Here is a 17,220-nt window from a genome sequence, read left to right on the forward strand (position 1 = left end):
TCGTATCGATTGTTATTTTTCAGTGAAGTCAGGTAAGATTTTTCAGGTAAGATCGTATCAATGATTTGAATCATACCCCTCTTTGAAAAGTATTGATCACTGGTATTTGTGACTTTATGATACTGGTTACGTAATAACCGCTCGTAAAATATTCGTCATCTCTAGGCATAGTAACTTTGAAATTTCGATTAACGCAAGAATTTTCTCAATAATTATTTTTTAATAAGTAGCAGTCATTTTTTGCAACATTGCAGGGTTTTTTTTTTTTTTTTTAATTTTGCAAAAAACATTATATGATCTGATATGGGAACTACTACAACTTCTTTCCGATATTGAAAACATAAATATATCATTAATTTGTAGAGCGGCAATTTGTTTAAAAGGATACTGGCGAAGACTTGTTTTTTCCCACGTAACACAAGTCAGCAATTTTCAACTTTATCACATGTTTATATTAAATTCCGTTTAAAGTATTTCTGATGGCCTGAATTTTCTTGTCCAGACATTTTTTGAGTTCAGTATTTCATCTTGTTTTGGATTTCAATCGTTTCTTAGATTTCGCAATCAAATGTAATTTCTGAATATATTATTTGTCTATTAAACTGTTACCGTTATTGATATGGAATGATAGGAATTTTAATGTGTCGTTTATAATCAACAAAACGAAAGGAATTATCGTTGTTGAATCAGAAGAACAATTGCTTTATATTCCAAGAATTTCTGTTCGTTTCAACGATTAATATTAATTGAAAAGTTAGTATCATCTTGTGGAGTAACATCTTTATAGAAGAACTTTGAATCGGTACGAGTTCCTTTAGTAAAATCATATTTGAAAAAAATTTCTTATGATGAGCATTTTTATAAAATATGAGAATGAACAATATAATATGACAATGCTTATATGCTAGCATATTTTTCGTTTTAAAAAAATCATAAATTGCACTTCATGACTAATTTAAAAGAATGTTCAAAAAATGCTTTGAAAAAGCATTTATTTATTCATGCTAAACATCGAACTGATGTTTCTGATATGTATAACAAAGAATGCAGTGAAAAGAATGACTTAAATGTTCATTTACTTACTCATACAAAAGAGAAATCCCATGTCTGTGAAGTGTGTAATAAGGGATTTATCTCGGAGAATTATTTCAAGAAACATGTACGTAGTCATACTAAAAAGGAGTTCCACATTTGTGAAATATGCAATGGTTCATATAGTCGAAAGGGTTCTTTAAAAAATCATTTACTTATTCATTCAAAAGAAAAGTCATATTTTTGTGAAATATGTAACAAAGCATTTACACAAAAGAAATCTGTTAGATTACATTTACTTACTCATACTAAAGAAAAACCTCATGTTTGTGAAGTATGCAACAAAGCATTTACTGTAATGTCAAGTTTAAAAGATCATTTACGTCTGCATACAAATGAGAAACCTTACATTTGTGAAATATGTAGCAAAGCATTTGTTAGAAAGAGTACTTTAAGAGAGCATTTATTTACTCACACAAATGAAAGACCACATGTTTGTGAAATATGTCAAAAAGCATTTTCTTTCAAATCTAATCTAAACAATCACTTGAAAATACATACAAATGAAAAGAGACATACTTGTGAAATATGTAACAAAGCATTTGCTAGAAAAAATACTTTAAACGAACATTTATATACTCATACAAATGAAAAACCTCATGCTTGCAATATTTGTAACAAATTATTTACTAAAAAATACGATTTAAAAAGGCATTTTCTTACTCATTCAAAAGAAAAAATCTCATGCATGAAATATGTAGCTGGGTGTTTATAATTTTATGAAACTATTTACGAATGTGAGGTTTTCCTTTTGCATAAGTAAAACATATAATAAAAGTCAGTTGCTATCTTGGAATCCTTTATTGAGATACAATGGAGATAAAATTATCATTCATGCAGGTTCCTTATATTTATCAAGTTATTTTTATTCAAAATATTTAGTTTTACAAAGAAAAAATATATTACATTTTTTTGTGAATTTTTTTCAAAAAGCATATTTGTTAAAATACACAAATATGCTTTCATGCATCAATTTTTTCAACCTATGCTAAAGTTTATTATCATACTTGCAATATCAGAAAATATTAAATAAAAAAAATATTTTTAAGCTGAGCTATATTGTAATTAAATATAAATATTATTTGTGTACACAACATTATCAGTACCAGTGATCAGTAATATTGTATATTGAAACATATTAAAAAATTGTGTATGATGACTGCAATCAACTTTGAAAGAATATTAAATAATTATTTAAAGTTCTTGAATGTATTATATAGTGCTTGTTCATGTAGGAGCCAAAAATTCTGTAGTATATACAATAAAATGATGTATATCTATATTACTGCAGCAATACATGTCTGCGTTCTTTCTTTCTTTTTTTTAAATTAATCACTGATATTTTAACACATAATTGTTTAAAAAGCATACTTGTAATATTTTTTTATGTGAAATCAATAGATAATTTAGCTTTATAAAACTAGCAGTGTTAGGTTGGAATGAACACTTATTAGAAAACTGTTTTCTTATTGATAGTTATTAAAAAAATATTATGACATAACAAAGATAAGGTACAGTTTATTAGATTATAATTATTATTATTTCTTCTTCTTCTCTCTCCCTCTCTCTTTCTTTTCTTTTTTCCATTTTCTCAAGAAAGATTCAAAATTTTTACCAGAATATTCACATGATTATTCAAAACTATATTTTTCATTTTGAAATCAGTTCATATATGTATAACCTATTCTGATACTTTATAAGGCTTTAAAAAAAATGTTATATTTTTGCATTAAAAAACAAAGGTTAATGTGCTAATATTTTTAAAAGATAATTGATTCTGATGTGTCTATATATATATGTTCAGTGATATTTTCAAATATGAATGCTATTATTAGTATTATTTAACATATTTTATTCTATGAAGTTGCCTATATTTTATTCCAAGTTGAGTCACTTTAAACATTTGATCATAAATTTAATGGCTTAATCATTAAATTCTAACAAATTCTTCAATATTAAAAATATATATATATTAAAAAGCATTTTTATTAGAAAAAAATATTATTTAAAATTAATTGTAAAGTAATGAAAAGCTGCTAGAGCAATTACAAATAATATTATTCTTGATTATATATTTGATTTTTTTATACATTAATATACTTATTTCATGTTTAAAAAGAAGGAATTTTGCTGTGGATTTTTCAATTCCTTACAGATTTACTAATGCTCTCAAATTTTGTACATGTTGTATGCATTTTTTAATATTTTCAGACTTATAATCATTTAATTGATTAATTTAATTTGGTTTCCTGCAAGTGGCATTTCCTAATAGTGAATATGAGAGGAAAAATATTTCACAATTAAATAATGTTTATCAGAAAAGTATTTCAGTAATAATTTATATCAGTTAAATTTTTTATTAAATTTAGACTCTGATGAAAGTTTATGATTCTGCAATTCTAATTTGTTTATACTTAAGCTGTCACTGGTAATATCAAAATATGTCAGCCCTGTATGAATTATTATTGTATTGTTTCATATTTGTGAAACGTTTACTGTTTTCATCTCCTTCATTATCTATCTACAAATATATCAATAATAAATCAATTATTATTTTATAAATACATTAAATGTTGTTTATGAAAAAAGGCTTATTTCAAAAGTTTTAAAATTAGAATTTTGAGTAAAATATCTATAAATTTCTACAATACAGTATTACTCAGTTTTTACAAATCAATATTTAACATTTAATTGTTATTTAATGACATTTTGTTACTTCTTACAGACACTAACATAAGGAAGGCAGATAATAAGCGAATCCTAAAGATTTTTTTTTTTTTTGCACCCTATCATTTTTATTGCTTTTGCAAGGGTAAATGACTCCCGGGGCAAAGTATCCCCCCCCTTCATTGTATTTAGTTTCAAAAATGGACATGATCATACTCAGGTTATGTCTTGATGTCACTTACCAATTTGATGCATGACCTTGTCCCTGGTTACTACACCATTTCTCACAGTTTCCTTTTCTTTATAATGCATTAAAATCTGCATCTTTATCTTTTTGCTGTTTAGACTCACTCTTGTAGTTTAAAGTGACATCATAATGAACTCCGAGTAACTATGGTGTAATTTGTAGAAGGTTTGAAAATAATTTCAGTGTTATAGAAGTCCAAATAACGGAAATATTTGATGAATAGAGGGCAAAAGGCATAAATGATATAATAATATGTTTTGGTTTACATATTGCAGTAGGAGACTGTAATTGCATTTTTGTATATAGAATAAATGTATGTTAATATTTCAGATAAAATAACACATATTCAAAGTTAAATACTTCATTTCAGAGAAAAACCATTTATTACACTTTAGGTATTGTATTCCTATACCATGTCAAAACAAACTAGTATCAGTTTTTAATTTACATTGGATATTTATTAACAGGAATAAGAATAAAATATTTTACAATATTAATCATATAAATTTGCGATATATACCTTTTCTTTGCCTTTTTTAGCATTTTTGCTTAATTAAGTTGCCTTACATGGTTTATGTTTCTATCTCTTAAACCTTTATTCTCTTAGTTGTTTGAAAATTGTAATAGCAGGGTAATACAATATCTTATTAATAGTAGTAAAACATTAGTATTTATATCCTATTATTATCAAGAAGGAGAATTTTGATTTTTCTTTTCCATATTAAAAACACTTTTTATAGTTTAGCATTTTATATATATTTTTATAGCTGCATTTTATCAAAAATTATGTTGAAATCAAAGTAATGAGTTTCAGAAAAATATTTGTGGTATATACAGTATCCATGCTGTTGCAGTTTATGATTGTGAATGATCCTTTCACTAAATTAAGGTTATTACAAAAATGAAATCTGAGTAAATGATTATTTCTTCTAAAATATTTTTAAATATGTTCTCTATGCAATGTTTTTAAAGAATTATTTACAACTCTTGCTCAATTTCTGAGAAATAACAGTTTTTAAAAAATCTCATATGTATATATTTTAATGAATCTTCGGATATTTCATATTAATATTCATAATTTTGCAATTGCTCAGTTTTATGTGGTAGGGTTTTAATTGGTGCTTAAGTGTAAAATAGCTATTAAGTAAAATAAAGTTGTGTTTGTATATCAAAGAAAAGGAGCCATATTTCACTGTAGCCATTTGATACAGTTGACAAGAAAGAATAACATGTCAGCAGTTAAATGAAATCAAGGGAAGCTTAATATATAGCCTATGAAATCTGTTTACTTTTTGTTCAATGTCAGTTGAAAACTCAGCAGTATTTGTTGTTAAAAATACCTTTCACATCACATTACAATCAATCAAAACTGACAAGTATATGACAAAAAAAATAATAAACCATGGATAATTAAATAACTATTTTACTCAATAGTTGCAAAAAAGCTAAAACCAATTTGTGAGATTCTTTATTAATAAATAAAAAATTGAGATTTATTATTAATTAATAAAAAGTTGTGAGTGATTTTTATTAATAAAATATGCTAAAAAATGCTTCTAAATCATTACAAAGATAAAAAAATATTTTTAAAATCCGTTAATTATAGATTATTAATAGTATTATTAGTTCTGCTCTTTTTATTTAGTTGACATATATTATTACAAATCATTTGTGATTAGGCAAAAAACTTGCATTTGTAACAATGCATGTTCAAATTTTTGTGCAGCAGCCAAGCATATATTGTGTTCACCTAAAAATATAATCCAGTTCATTAATAATTTTCTAGAATTGTATATGTAAATTCATAAACTACTTTTCCTTAATTGCTTTAAACAAAAATCATAAAATAAAATTGTGAAATATTTTTTTATGATTAATACACTATTTTATTTACAACTCAGAAAGTTTCTAAAATGCAAGGTTTACATTTTGAAAGTGTTTGTAGCTAATTTGCCAGTGTTTCTTTCATGATTAATAATAATAAATAAAAGAAATCTAAGCATTTATCTTTACGATTTTTATAAAATAATTTTCAGTTTCACATTAAAAATTCAATTTTTTATTTCATTAGCATGTTTTTATAAAATGTCTTATTTTAATTTTCGAAATCAAAAAGTAAATGATTGACAATTGCTTATTTGTAATGGATGAAAACTTTAACATGGAAAGTAAAGCGATAAACTGTGATAGATGATGTGAACGGAATTTTATTTCAGAAATCCAAACCTTATTTATTAGGTAAGATACGAATCAAAGTAGATGTAAATACAGAGTGATTAAGAAATAGCAGGAGGTGTTTGGAGCCCTGTAGGGTGTTATGTACTGGACGAAATATAACAAAATTTGGCCACCGTGCACATTAAAGTATGCGGTTTCGATTATGTTTTAAAAAAAAGTAGAAGCCGATAGGAGAAATCTTGACTCTGCAAGCGCATTATATGTGAAAAAATATAACTGCCAATGGAAACAGTAAATAATAACACACCAAATATCAATGAAAAACGTTTATTATAGCGAACGACTTAACTGGTAATATGCAAATGAGACAGACGATTATAAATACTTACGCTTTTGATCCAGAATCAGTTCTCCGTTGCATGCTATGTAGGTGAGCAAGGATGCTGAGTAGGAAATATAAAGCCTTGTTTGTGAGCTGTTTTACATGAACCGATAATCATCGACTGTTGCACTGCGTAAATTCCGACTTCAGAAAAACGTGAAGGTTGGAAAAGAGCCTTTAACAGAAGCAGGCCTCATAAAGCTGCTTCAGCGATTTGAGGAAATTGGATCGTGTAGGTCCGGACGACCAAGTTTAAGACAGGCACGTTCTGTTAAGGATGACGAATATTTTAAGAGCGGTTATTACGTAACCAATATCAAAAAGTCACAAATACCAGTGATCAATACTTTTCAAAAAGGGATGTGATTCATATCCTTGACATGATCGTACTGGTGATATTTCGATTAAAAGTCTAGAAAGTAACAATCGATACGATCTGTCCAATGGAAGCTCTCAAACAAGAATTCAATTATGCAATCTGTGAATGGGTTGAAAATTGAACGGACCGGTTATTCTGAGAATTATCGTATCATTGAATCATATATCACTGAAAGTGGAGCTATCACAGGAAAGTGTTTGTAATAGTGATGTCACCGCTCCGCTTGACTTTCCGATTTGAAAATGCGTTATTCCATAAAGATCATTTTTAATTGACTGTGACATGACTCTCTAATGGCATACATTCCTTATCTTTAGGCAGGCGCCATCTATTGGCAGAATATAGAATTAAAGTAACATGAAATGGTTTACTCCAATAAATAAAATAGTTAATAGTTTTGAAAAAAAGATTTAAATTAAAAAGTAAGCTGAAATAGATAAATTAACTCAATCGCATGTTACTTAAAATAGTACATTAAATATTAATTACTATTAATAAAGTTTATATTTAATAATAAATAATAACTTTTAATTAATAATATGATTGAAATAACAGATATTTGGAACGAATATTTAAAAATAACAATAGCAAAATTATTTGTTATTTAAAAAAATCATGGATTATGCACCTCTGCGTTCTGTGCGCGTTGCAGCCGAAATGGAAAATTAGCTTCAAAATTCGCTGTAAGGACTAGCAGTGCACGGGAAGCTGGCAGACGTTTGAACTTAACACCATCCTCGATACGCAACATTCTTCACGGAGTCCTTAATCAGTATACTTACAAATTCGGCGACGTTAATACACACTTCACATCAGATGGACGTCGAATCCGCGGGTGTACATTGAGAAACCACTGCATTCCCCCAAAGTCACAGTGTGGTGTCCGCTCACAGGTTCCTTCATCATAGGAATCCTCTTCTTTGAATCTTGCTTCCATTAAATGGGTGGGAAATAGCTGCAGTAAATGATCAGTGTTATTTAACGCTTCTGCGCGAAAAGGTTGTTCCATTTTCGCGTGAAAAAAGATGCGCTTCCTGTTGTTGCGTTTAGGCAAGGTGAAGCAACAAGTCACACTGCTATTCCAGTCAAGGAATTCCTGATGCAGACGTTCAGGGAAGAGAGAATTATTAGTAGACGTTGCAAGTTTCCATGGCCTTTCCGGTCACCAGGTATGACAGCAGCAGACTTTTGGATATGGGGAAATTTAAAATCCCGGGCATGTCGATCCCGTCCATACAATCTGTCGGAGTTGAAAGATTCAATCCGCCGAGAGCTGTCATGTGTGCAGTCGGACATGCTGCACTCTGCCGTTGCTGGATTTGTGACACTTTTGCAATGTGTTATCACCTGTGGTGGTGGACATGTTGAACACATATTGCTATAATAAAAGAGTTGGTAACATTATTTTTGTTATTTGCGTATCTTTTCTACCACTTATTCACGAAACGCCATCTATCGACTGTATTTTTAATTTTTTTTTTCTTATATTGAAAAAAAAAAGTCCTGTGACTCATTGATGCTAAACCTGCAAACCTTTTTTTTTATTTTGCTTAATTTTTCGAGTTTTATAAATTTTTAAAGTTTTTACAGACCTTTTGCCCATTCTTTATAAAACATTTGAAATAAATCATAAGAGATTTTCAATCAATTTTTAAAAAAAAGATATTGTGTACATGAAGAATGCCCTTAGGTGGATTTAAAATACTATCAATTAGTCCCTTAAGGTGACTACCAACTTCCTTCTAATTGCAACATCTTCTGGTGTTAAGCAACGATAATTTTTATTGTACCTTTTTTTAAATTAAATTTAATCCACAGTTAATTTTTTAAAATTTTGGTAGTCCGTCAGCCGCTTTTGGATTTCAAAGAAGAACACTACGTGGAGATCGGCCACCAGAGTCCTTCGAGACTATCTTCTCACACACAGACTCTTATCTTTCTGGACAGCCCCGGGAGATCGAAAGGATCTCGACCTCCCTCGCACACGCCTAAAAATGGATTTCATCTGCTGGTCACAAATTCGGGTTATCAATAAGCAAAATGTCGTGTGTTGATTGTAGAAGGGAAAAGTGGATCAACGCGTCCACAAAATCTTGGCGCACGCGTGCAAGAGAGAAATTAATGATCTTATTATACCTAAATCGCGTTTTTGGATAAAAGTTACACATTTGTAAATGCTACTTAACTAAGCTCTGATCTCGTCAGCACTTAACTTGGAAAGGGTTAATGCCAAATAAGTAAGTCAAAGTGCGCCAAGTGCCTTCCTGGAAGGACTTGTACGGGAAGATGACCCCCATTCGTGTGACGCTCGGGGAAACCAAGCAAAACCAGTGCAGCCAGCCCGACAGAGAGCCACTTTCACAGCAGAGGCCTACCAGTTGTAAGAACATCGGCGCTCGGCCACTGGTGGGGCTCGAAGAACACATTGGTGAGTGGGAGTGAACAAACACTGCCACTTTATTTAAGTCACGTATTCGGGAAGTTTTATTTAAGTCTCAAATTCGGGTATTACTATCGCTCTTAATATTGCAAACAATTGCAAGACATCTGCGAAATAAGCTCTCAATAAAGCAAAAAATCTTTAATTGAGAAAGATAATTGAAAAATTTCAAAGTTCAAAATTCGGCCGAGTAATAATTGATTGTTAATTGCAAAATCGATTGAAAAAAAAAACTTAGAAAATTTGTCAAGCTTGTAACATTGTTTTGTTGGTACTAATTTTATTATTTCTATTACGTTGTGTGTGTGTGTGTATATATATATACAAGCTCACACATAAGCTTGTGTATAAGCTATATACACAAGCTCACTGTTACGTATATATATATATATATATATACAAAAGTATTAGAATCAAGTTAATAGGAAAAACAAAATCAAATAAAAATTAAACCAAAAAAATTATTAAAAAATATTAAAAAAGAATCCGGCCTGAAGACTTTTTCAAGGGTCACCCTCAGGCAGGGATTCAAATAAAGGGATTTTTTCTGTGAGGACATACAGACATTAAGTCTAATAATGATTCCTCGTGACCCGAAAAACCCCCGAAATTATGCTCAAGAGATATACCATTTTAACAGAAAGGAAATACAAAATAACAAATTAGAAAAAAACCACAAAGTAAAAATACAATGAAAACAATAACAATAAAAACAAAAACAGCATTAAAATTAAAATTAAAATTAAAAACAAAAAGGCCAGAACATACCTTCCAACAGTGAATGAAACTTTAAACAATCGATTGTGATTTCCTGTTTTTGAAAGTTAACGGTTAAATTATGTAAACAGAGGTAGGCACCCAGCGCCATCTATTGAGTGATCCAATATGCAAGTAAATTTCTATTTTTATTTAAGCCAAAAGATTAATCCCAAACCATACCTTGTTTAATTAAAAAATTGACATTACAGTAATTTCTAGGAAAATCATTTTTAATTAAATTTTTAAGGAGGATATTTGATGCTTCAATATAAGAATTTTTATTATTGCAAACCCTTTTGATCCTGTTAACTTGTGAGAAAATTAGATTTTTGAAAATTTTAGAGTTTAGATTGGAATGGTAGTTACATAGTTTTGTTATTTTAAAGTTGAAATCATCCCTTTTATCGTATATACCAACTATTGTTTTATCATTAGCAATTTCGATTTTTAAATCCAGAAAGGTAGCCTCAAGTTGATTTATATTTGTATCTTTTAGAATTAAATCTTTTGGATAGCAATTAGTAATAATATTAGTATTGTCGAAGTTAATCAAAAGTAGGTCATCAATATATCTCCACCCGTTTATTAAATTATATTTAATTATTTTTTTCTCATAGTAATGCAGGAAAATATTAGCTAAAGCACTTGAGAAAGCTGTCCCCGTTAACCGTTAACTTTCAAAAACAGGAAATCACAATCGATTGTTTAAAGTTTCATTCACTGTTGGAAGGTATGTTCTGGCCTTTTTGTTTTTAATTTTAATTTTAATTTTAATGCTGTTTTTGTTTTTATTGTTATTGTTTTCATTGTATTTTTACTTTGTGGTTTTTTTCTAATTTGTTATTTTGTATTTCCTTTCTGTTAAAATGGTATATCTCTTGAGCATAATTTCGGGGGATTTTCGGGTCACGAGGAATCATTATTAGACTTAATGTCTGTATGTCCTCACAGAAAAAATCCCTTTATTTGAATCCCTGCCTGAGGGTGACCCTTGAAAAAGTCTTCAGGCCGGATTCTTTTTTAATATTTTTTAATAATTTTTTTGGTTTAATTTTTATTTGATTTTGTTTTTCCTATTAACTTGATTCTAATACTTTTGTATAAATTCATCTGTGTTTTAGAAGTAGCTGCAATTGCGCTCTCTAAATACTATGAAGTTCCTTTTTGGTTTTAGTTTAAATAGATAATAAATTTTAGTTGCGATTTCGAAACTGTTTTGTTTCGTTTTCATTTTAGTTTCGTTTTCAAACTTTTTCTTACTTTAGATTGGTTATATATATATATATATATATATATATATATATATATATATATATATACGTAACAGTGAGCTTGTGTGACGTTTTCCGACAAATCAAGGTTTAGCTTCCAGTCTGATTCTCGTCTGACTTTCATATGGAGAGCGTCAGGTACCCGTCACCACCAAAGGAACATCATTGAACGATACTGTTACGGTGGTGCAGGATTGCTTGTTTGGGGAGGAATTATTCTGGGTTCCAGAACTGACCTGCATGTTCAAATTGGAACCATGACAGGTCAAATCTATCGAGACTTCATTCTGGAACAATATGTCGTTTGTCTCGAGGCGCCATGGGAGCAAATTTCGTGTTTATGGATAAAAAGGCCCGTTCTCACCGTGCAAACATCGTAGACGAGTGGATTCGATCGGAGGATATCACTGGCCAGCATTCTCACCGGGCTTGAATCCAGTAGAGCAACATGCTTAACCGACGAGTTGCAGCACGCCAACCACCTGTTGCATGTCTACCGGAACTTCGGAGAGCATAGTTTGATGATTGGTGTAATATTCCTCAAGATCGATAATTTGATATTCAACATGCCTAGGCGTAGTACGGACTTTTTGCATCGTCTGGGAGACATATTATGTATTAGCCATCACACCAACCATGTAATATTGGTTTTGGTAAATATGTTTTTATTTTGTAATTTTCTCCAGGGTGCAAAAAAACACAATTTTTATTAATGATATCAAACATACAGCATCCTTTCTGCTCTTTACATTTTGTTTAATAAATAGGATTTACAAATAAGTCACATTTATTTTGCTTCTGACTCTTCGCAATTTTTTTAACTCTTTAACAACCAAGCACTTTTCAAGCGGCATATCCTATAACATCCAGACTTACTCAACGTGTCTCTCGAACCACCAACCTTTCGTTTACCAGCCGAACACGCCAGCCAATTGCGCCACGGAGACCACTCTATTCGCATCGATTACATAGAAAACTTTATACGGATTTAAAATTTCTACCAATTATATTATTTTAAAATTTTTTCATTAAAATAACAAAATTTCCCACCCCCAGTGGGCTCGAACCACCAACCTTTCGCTTAACAGCTGAACGCGTTAGCCGATTGCGCGACGGAGGATACGCTGCTTGTCTCGATTACATAGAAAACTTTGTACGGATTTAAAATTTCTACCAATTATATTATTTTAAAAAATTTTCAATAAAATAACAAAACTTCCCGCCCACAGGTGGGCTCGAACCACCAACCTTTCGGTTAACAGCCGAACGCGCTAGCCGATTGCACCACGGAGACCACGCTGTTTTTCTCGATTACATAGAAAACTTTGTACTGATTTAAAATTTCTACCAATTATATTATTTAATAAATTTCTCATTAAAATAACAACACTTCCCGCCTCCAGGTGGGATCGAACCAACAACCTTTCGGTTAACAGCCGAACGCTCTAGCCGCTTACGCCATGGAGGCCACTGTATTCGTATCGATTACATAGAAAACTTTGTACGGATTTAAAACTCCTACCAATAATATTATTTAAAAAAAATTTCATAAAAATAACAACAGTTCCCGCCCCCAGGCGCGCTCGAACCACCAACCTTCAGGTTAACAGCTGAATGCGCCATGTAGGCCACACTCTTTGTCACGATTACATAGAAAACTTTGTACGGATTTAAAATTTCTACCAATTATATTATTTTAACAAATTTTCAATAAAATAACAACACTTCCCGCAACCACGTGGGGTCGAACCACCAACTTTTCGGTTAACAGCCGAACGCGCTAGCCGATTGCGCCACGGGGGTTAAGGTACTTGTCTCGATTGCATAGAAAACTTTGTACAGATTTAAAATTTCTACCAATTATATTATTTTTAAAATATTTCATTAAAATAACAACACTTCCTGTTCCCAGGTGGGCTCGAACCACCAACCTTTCGGTTTACTGCCGAACGCGTTAGCCGCTTACGCCACGGAGGCACTGTATTCGTATCGATTACATAGCAAACATTGTACGGATTTAAAACTCCTACCAATAATATTATTTAAAAAAATTTCATTAAAATAACAACACTTCCCGCCTCCAGGTGGGATCGAACCACCAAACTTTTGGTTAACATCCGAACGCGTTAGCCCAATGCGCCATGGAAGCCACGCTGTTTTTCTTGATTACATAGAAAACTTTGTACGGATTTAAAATTTCTACCAATTATATTATTTTAAAAAAATAACAACAGTTCCCGCCCCCAGGCGGGCTCGAACCACCAACCTTCAGGTTAACAGCTGAATGCGCCATGTAGGCCACACTGTTTGTCACGATTGCATAGAAAACTTTGTACGGATTTAAAATTTCTACCAATTATATTATTTTAACAAATTTTCAATCAAGTAACAACACTTCCCGCCCCCAGGTGGGCTCGAACCACCAACCTTTCGGTTAACAGCCGAACGCGCTAGCCGATTGCGCCACGGAGGCCACGATGTTTGCCTTGATTACATAGAAAACTTAGTATGGATTTAAAATTTCTACCAATTATATAATTTTAAAAAACTTTCAATCAAATAACAACATTTCCCGCCCCCAGGTGGGCTCGAACCACCAACTTTTCGGTTAACAGCCGAACGCGCTAGCCGATAGCGCCACGGAGGCTTCCCTATTCGTATCGATTACATAGAAAACTTTGTACGGATTTCAAATTTCTACCAATTATATTATTTTAAAAAAATTTCTTTAAAATGACAACACTTCCCGGAGCCAGGTAGGCTCGAACCACCAACCTTTCGGTTAACAGCCGAACCCGCTAGACAATTGCGCCACGGAGGCCACACAATTCGTATCGATTACATAGAAAACTTTGTACTTATTTAAAATTTCTACCAATTATATTATTTAAAAAAAGTTTCACAAAAATAACAACACTTCCCGCCCCCAGGCCAAACGCGCTAGCCGATTACCCCACGGAGGCCACGCTGTTTCTCTTTATTACATAGAAAATTTTATACGGATTTAAAATTGCTCCCAATTATATTATTTAAAAAAATTTTCAATAAAATAACACTTCCCGCCCCCAGGTGTGCTTGAACCACCAACCTTTCGTTTAACAGCCGAACGAGCTAGCCGATTGAGCCACGGAGGCCGCGCTGCTTGTCTCGATTACATAGAAAACTTTGTACGGATTTAAAATTTCTACCAATTATATTATTTAAAAAATTTTCATTAAAATAACAACACTTCCCTCCCCCGGTGGGCTCGAGCCACCAACCTTTCTTTTAACAGACAAAGGCGCTAGCCGATTTCGCCACGAAAACCTTTCTATTCGTATCGATTACATAGAAAATTTTGTACGGATTTAAAATTTCTACCAATTATATTATTTTAAAAAATTTTCATTAAAATAACAACACTTCCCGCACCCAGGTGAGCTCGAACCACCAACCTTTCTGTTAACAGCCGAACGCGATAGCCGATTGAGCCACGTAGGCTTCTCTATTCGTACCGATTACATAAACCTTTATACGGATTTAAAATTCCTACCAATAATATTATTGAAAAAAATATTTATTAAAAAACAACAAATCCCGCCCTTAACTGGGCTCAAACCACCAACCTTTCGGTTAACAGCCGAACGCGCCAGCCGATTCAGACACTGACGCCACGGTATTGGTCTCGATTACATAGAAAACTTTGTAGGAATTTAAAATTTCTACCAATTATATTATTTTAAAAATTTTTCATTAAAATAACAACACTTCCCGCCCCTAGGCGGGTACGAGCCACCAACCTTTCGTTTAACAGCCGAACGCTACAGCCGATTGCGCCATGTAGGCTTGTCTATTCGTATCGATTACATAGAAAATTTTAAATGGATTTAAAATTTCTACCAATTATATTATTTTAAAAAATTTTGAATAAAATAACAACACTTCCCTCCCCCAGCTGGGCTCGAACCACCAACCTTTCGGTTAACAGACGAACCCGCTAGCCGATTGCGCCATGGAGGTTTCTCCATTCGTATCGATTACATAGAAAAATTTATACGGATTTAAAATTTCTACCAATTATTTTATTTTAAAAAAATTCATTAAAATAACAACACTTCCCGTCATCAGGTGGGCTCGACCACCAACCTTTCCGTTAACAGCCGAACGCGTTAGCCGAATGCGCCACGGAGGAAACTCGGTTTATCTTGATTACATAGAAAACTTTGTACGGATATAAAATTTCTACCAATTATATTATTTTTAAATTTTTCATTAAAATAACAATACTTCCCTTACCTAGGTGGCCTCGAACCACCAACCTTTCGGTCAACAGCCGAACGCGCTAGCCGATTGCGCAACGGAGGCTAATTTATTCGTCTCGATTATATAGATAACTTTGTCCGGATTTAAAATTTCTACCAATTATATTATTTTAAAAAAATTTCATTAAAATAACACTTCCCGTCACTAGGTGGGCTCGAACCACCAACCTTTCGGTTAACAGACGAACGCGCAAACCGATTGCGATACGGAGGCCACGATGTTTGTCTTGATTACATAGAAAACTTTGTATGGATTTAAAATTTCTACCAATTATATTATTTTAAAAAAATTTCATTAAAAGTACAATACTTCCCGCCCCCAGGTGGGTTCGAACCCCCAACCTTTCGGTTAACAGCCGAACGCGCCAGCCGATTCAGAAACTGACGCCACAGTATTTGTCTCGATTACATAGAAAACTTTGTACGGATTTAAAATTTCTACCACTTATATTATTTTTAAAAAATTTCATTAAAATAATAACACTTCCCGTCACCAGATGGGCTCGAATCAGCAACTTTTCGGTTAACAGAAGAAGGCGCTAGCCGATTGCGCCACGAAGACCTTTTTAATCCTATCGATTACATAGAAAATTTGTACGGATTTAAAATTTCTACCAATTATATTATTTTAAAAAATTTTCAAAGAAATAACAACATTTTCCGCACCCAAGTGGGCTCGAACCACCAACCTTTTGGTTAACAGCCGATTGCGACACGGAGGCCACTCTATTCGTATCGATTACATAGAAAACCTTGTAGGGATTTTAAATTTCTAAAAATTATATTATTTTTAAAAAAATTCTTTAAAATAACAACATTTCCAGCCCCCAGATGGGCTCGAACCACAAACCTTTCGGTTAACAATCGAACGCGCTAGCCGATTGCGCCACGAAGACCTTTTTAATCCTATCGATTACATAGAAAATTTGTACGGATTTAAAATTTCTACCAATTATATTATTTAAAAAAAATTTCATTAAAATAACAACACTTCCCGCCTCTAGGTGGGCTCGAACCACCAAAGTTTCGGTTTAATAGCCGAACGCGCTAGACGATTGCGCCACAGAGGCCACGCTATTTTTCTCAATTATATAGAAAACTTTTTAGGGATTTAAAATTTCTACCAATTATATTATTTTAAAAATTTTTCAATAAAATAACACTTCCCGCCCCCAGGTGGGCTCGAACCACCAACCTTTCGGTTAACAGCGGAACGCGCTAACCGATTGCGCCACGGAGGCCAATCTATTCGTATCGATTACATAGAAAACTTTGTACAGATTTAAAATTTCTACCAATTATATTATTTTTAAAAAAATTAATTAAAATAACAACACTTCCAGCCCCCAGGTAGGCTCGAACCACCAACCTTTCGGTTAACAGCCGAACGCGCTAGCCGATTGCGCCACGAAGGCCACGAAGTTTGTTTTGATTACATAAAAACCTTGGTATGGATTTAAAATTTCTACCTATTATATTATTTTAAAAAAATTTAATTAAAATA

At 32.1% G+C, this 17,220-nt stretch overlaps 4 non-coding genes across 4 annotated transcripts; all 4 read right to left on the reverse strand.

Annotated features, from left to right (window-relative positions):
- Positions 1 to 13,814: 13,814 nt before the first annotated feature.
- On the reverse strand, positions 13,815 to 13,888 carry Trnan-guu (transfer RNA asparagine (anticodon GUU)). The gene has a single exon. It is a non-coding gene; the product is annotated as a tRNA-Asn (tRNA).
- Positions 13,889 to 13,988: 100 nt separating this feature from the next.
- Trnan-guu (transfer RNA asparagine (anticodon GUU)) lies at positions 13,989 to 14,062 on the reverse strand. The gene has a single exon. It is a non-coding gene; the product is annotated as a tRNA-Asn (tRNA).
- Positions 14,063 to 16,883: 2,821 nt separating this feature from the next.
- Trnan-guu (transfer RNA asparagine (anticodon GUU)) lies at positions 16,884 to 16,957 on the reverse strand. The gene has a single exon. It is a non-coding gene; the product is annotated as a tRNA-Asn (tRNA).
- A 100-nt stretch (positions 16,958 to 17,057) lies between these two features.
- Positions 17,058 to 17,131, reverse strand: Trnan-guu (transfer RNA asparagine (anticodon GUU)). Its single transcript has one exon. It is a non-coding gene; the product is annotated as a tRNA-Asn (tRNA).
- Between the last annotated feature and the right edge of the window lie 89 nt (positions 17,132 to 17,220).

The sequence above is a fragment of the Argiope bruennichi genome, chromosome 10 (assembly GCF_947563725.1).
Source record: "Argiope bruennichi chromosome 10, qqArgBrue1.1, whole genome shotgun sequence".
Taxonomy (NCBI): Eukaryota; Metazoa; Arthropoda; class Arachnida; order Araneae; family Araneidae; genus Argiope; species Argiope bruennichi.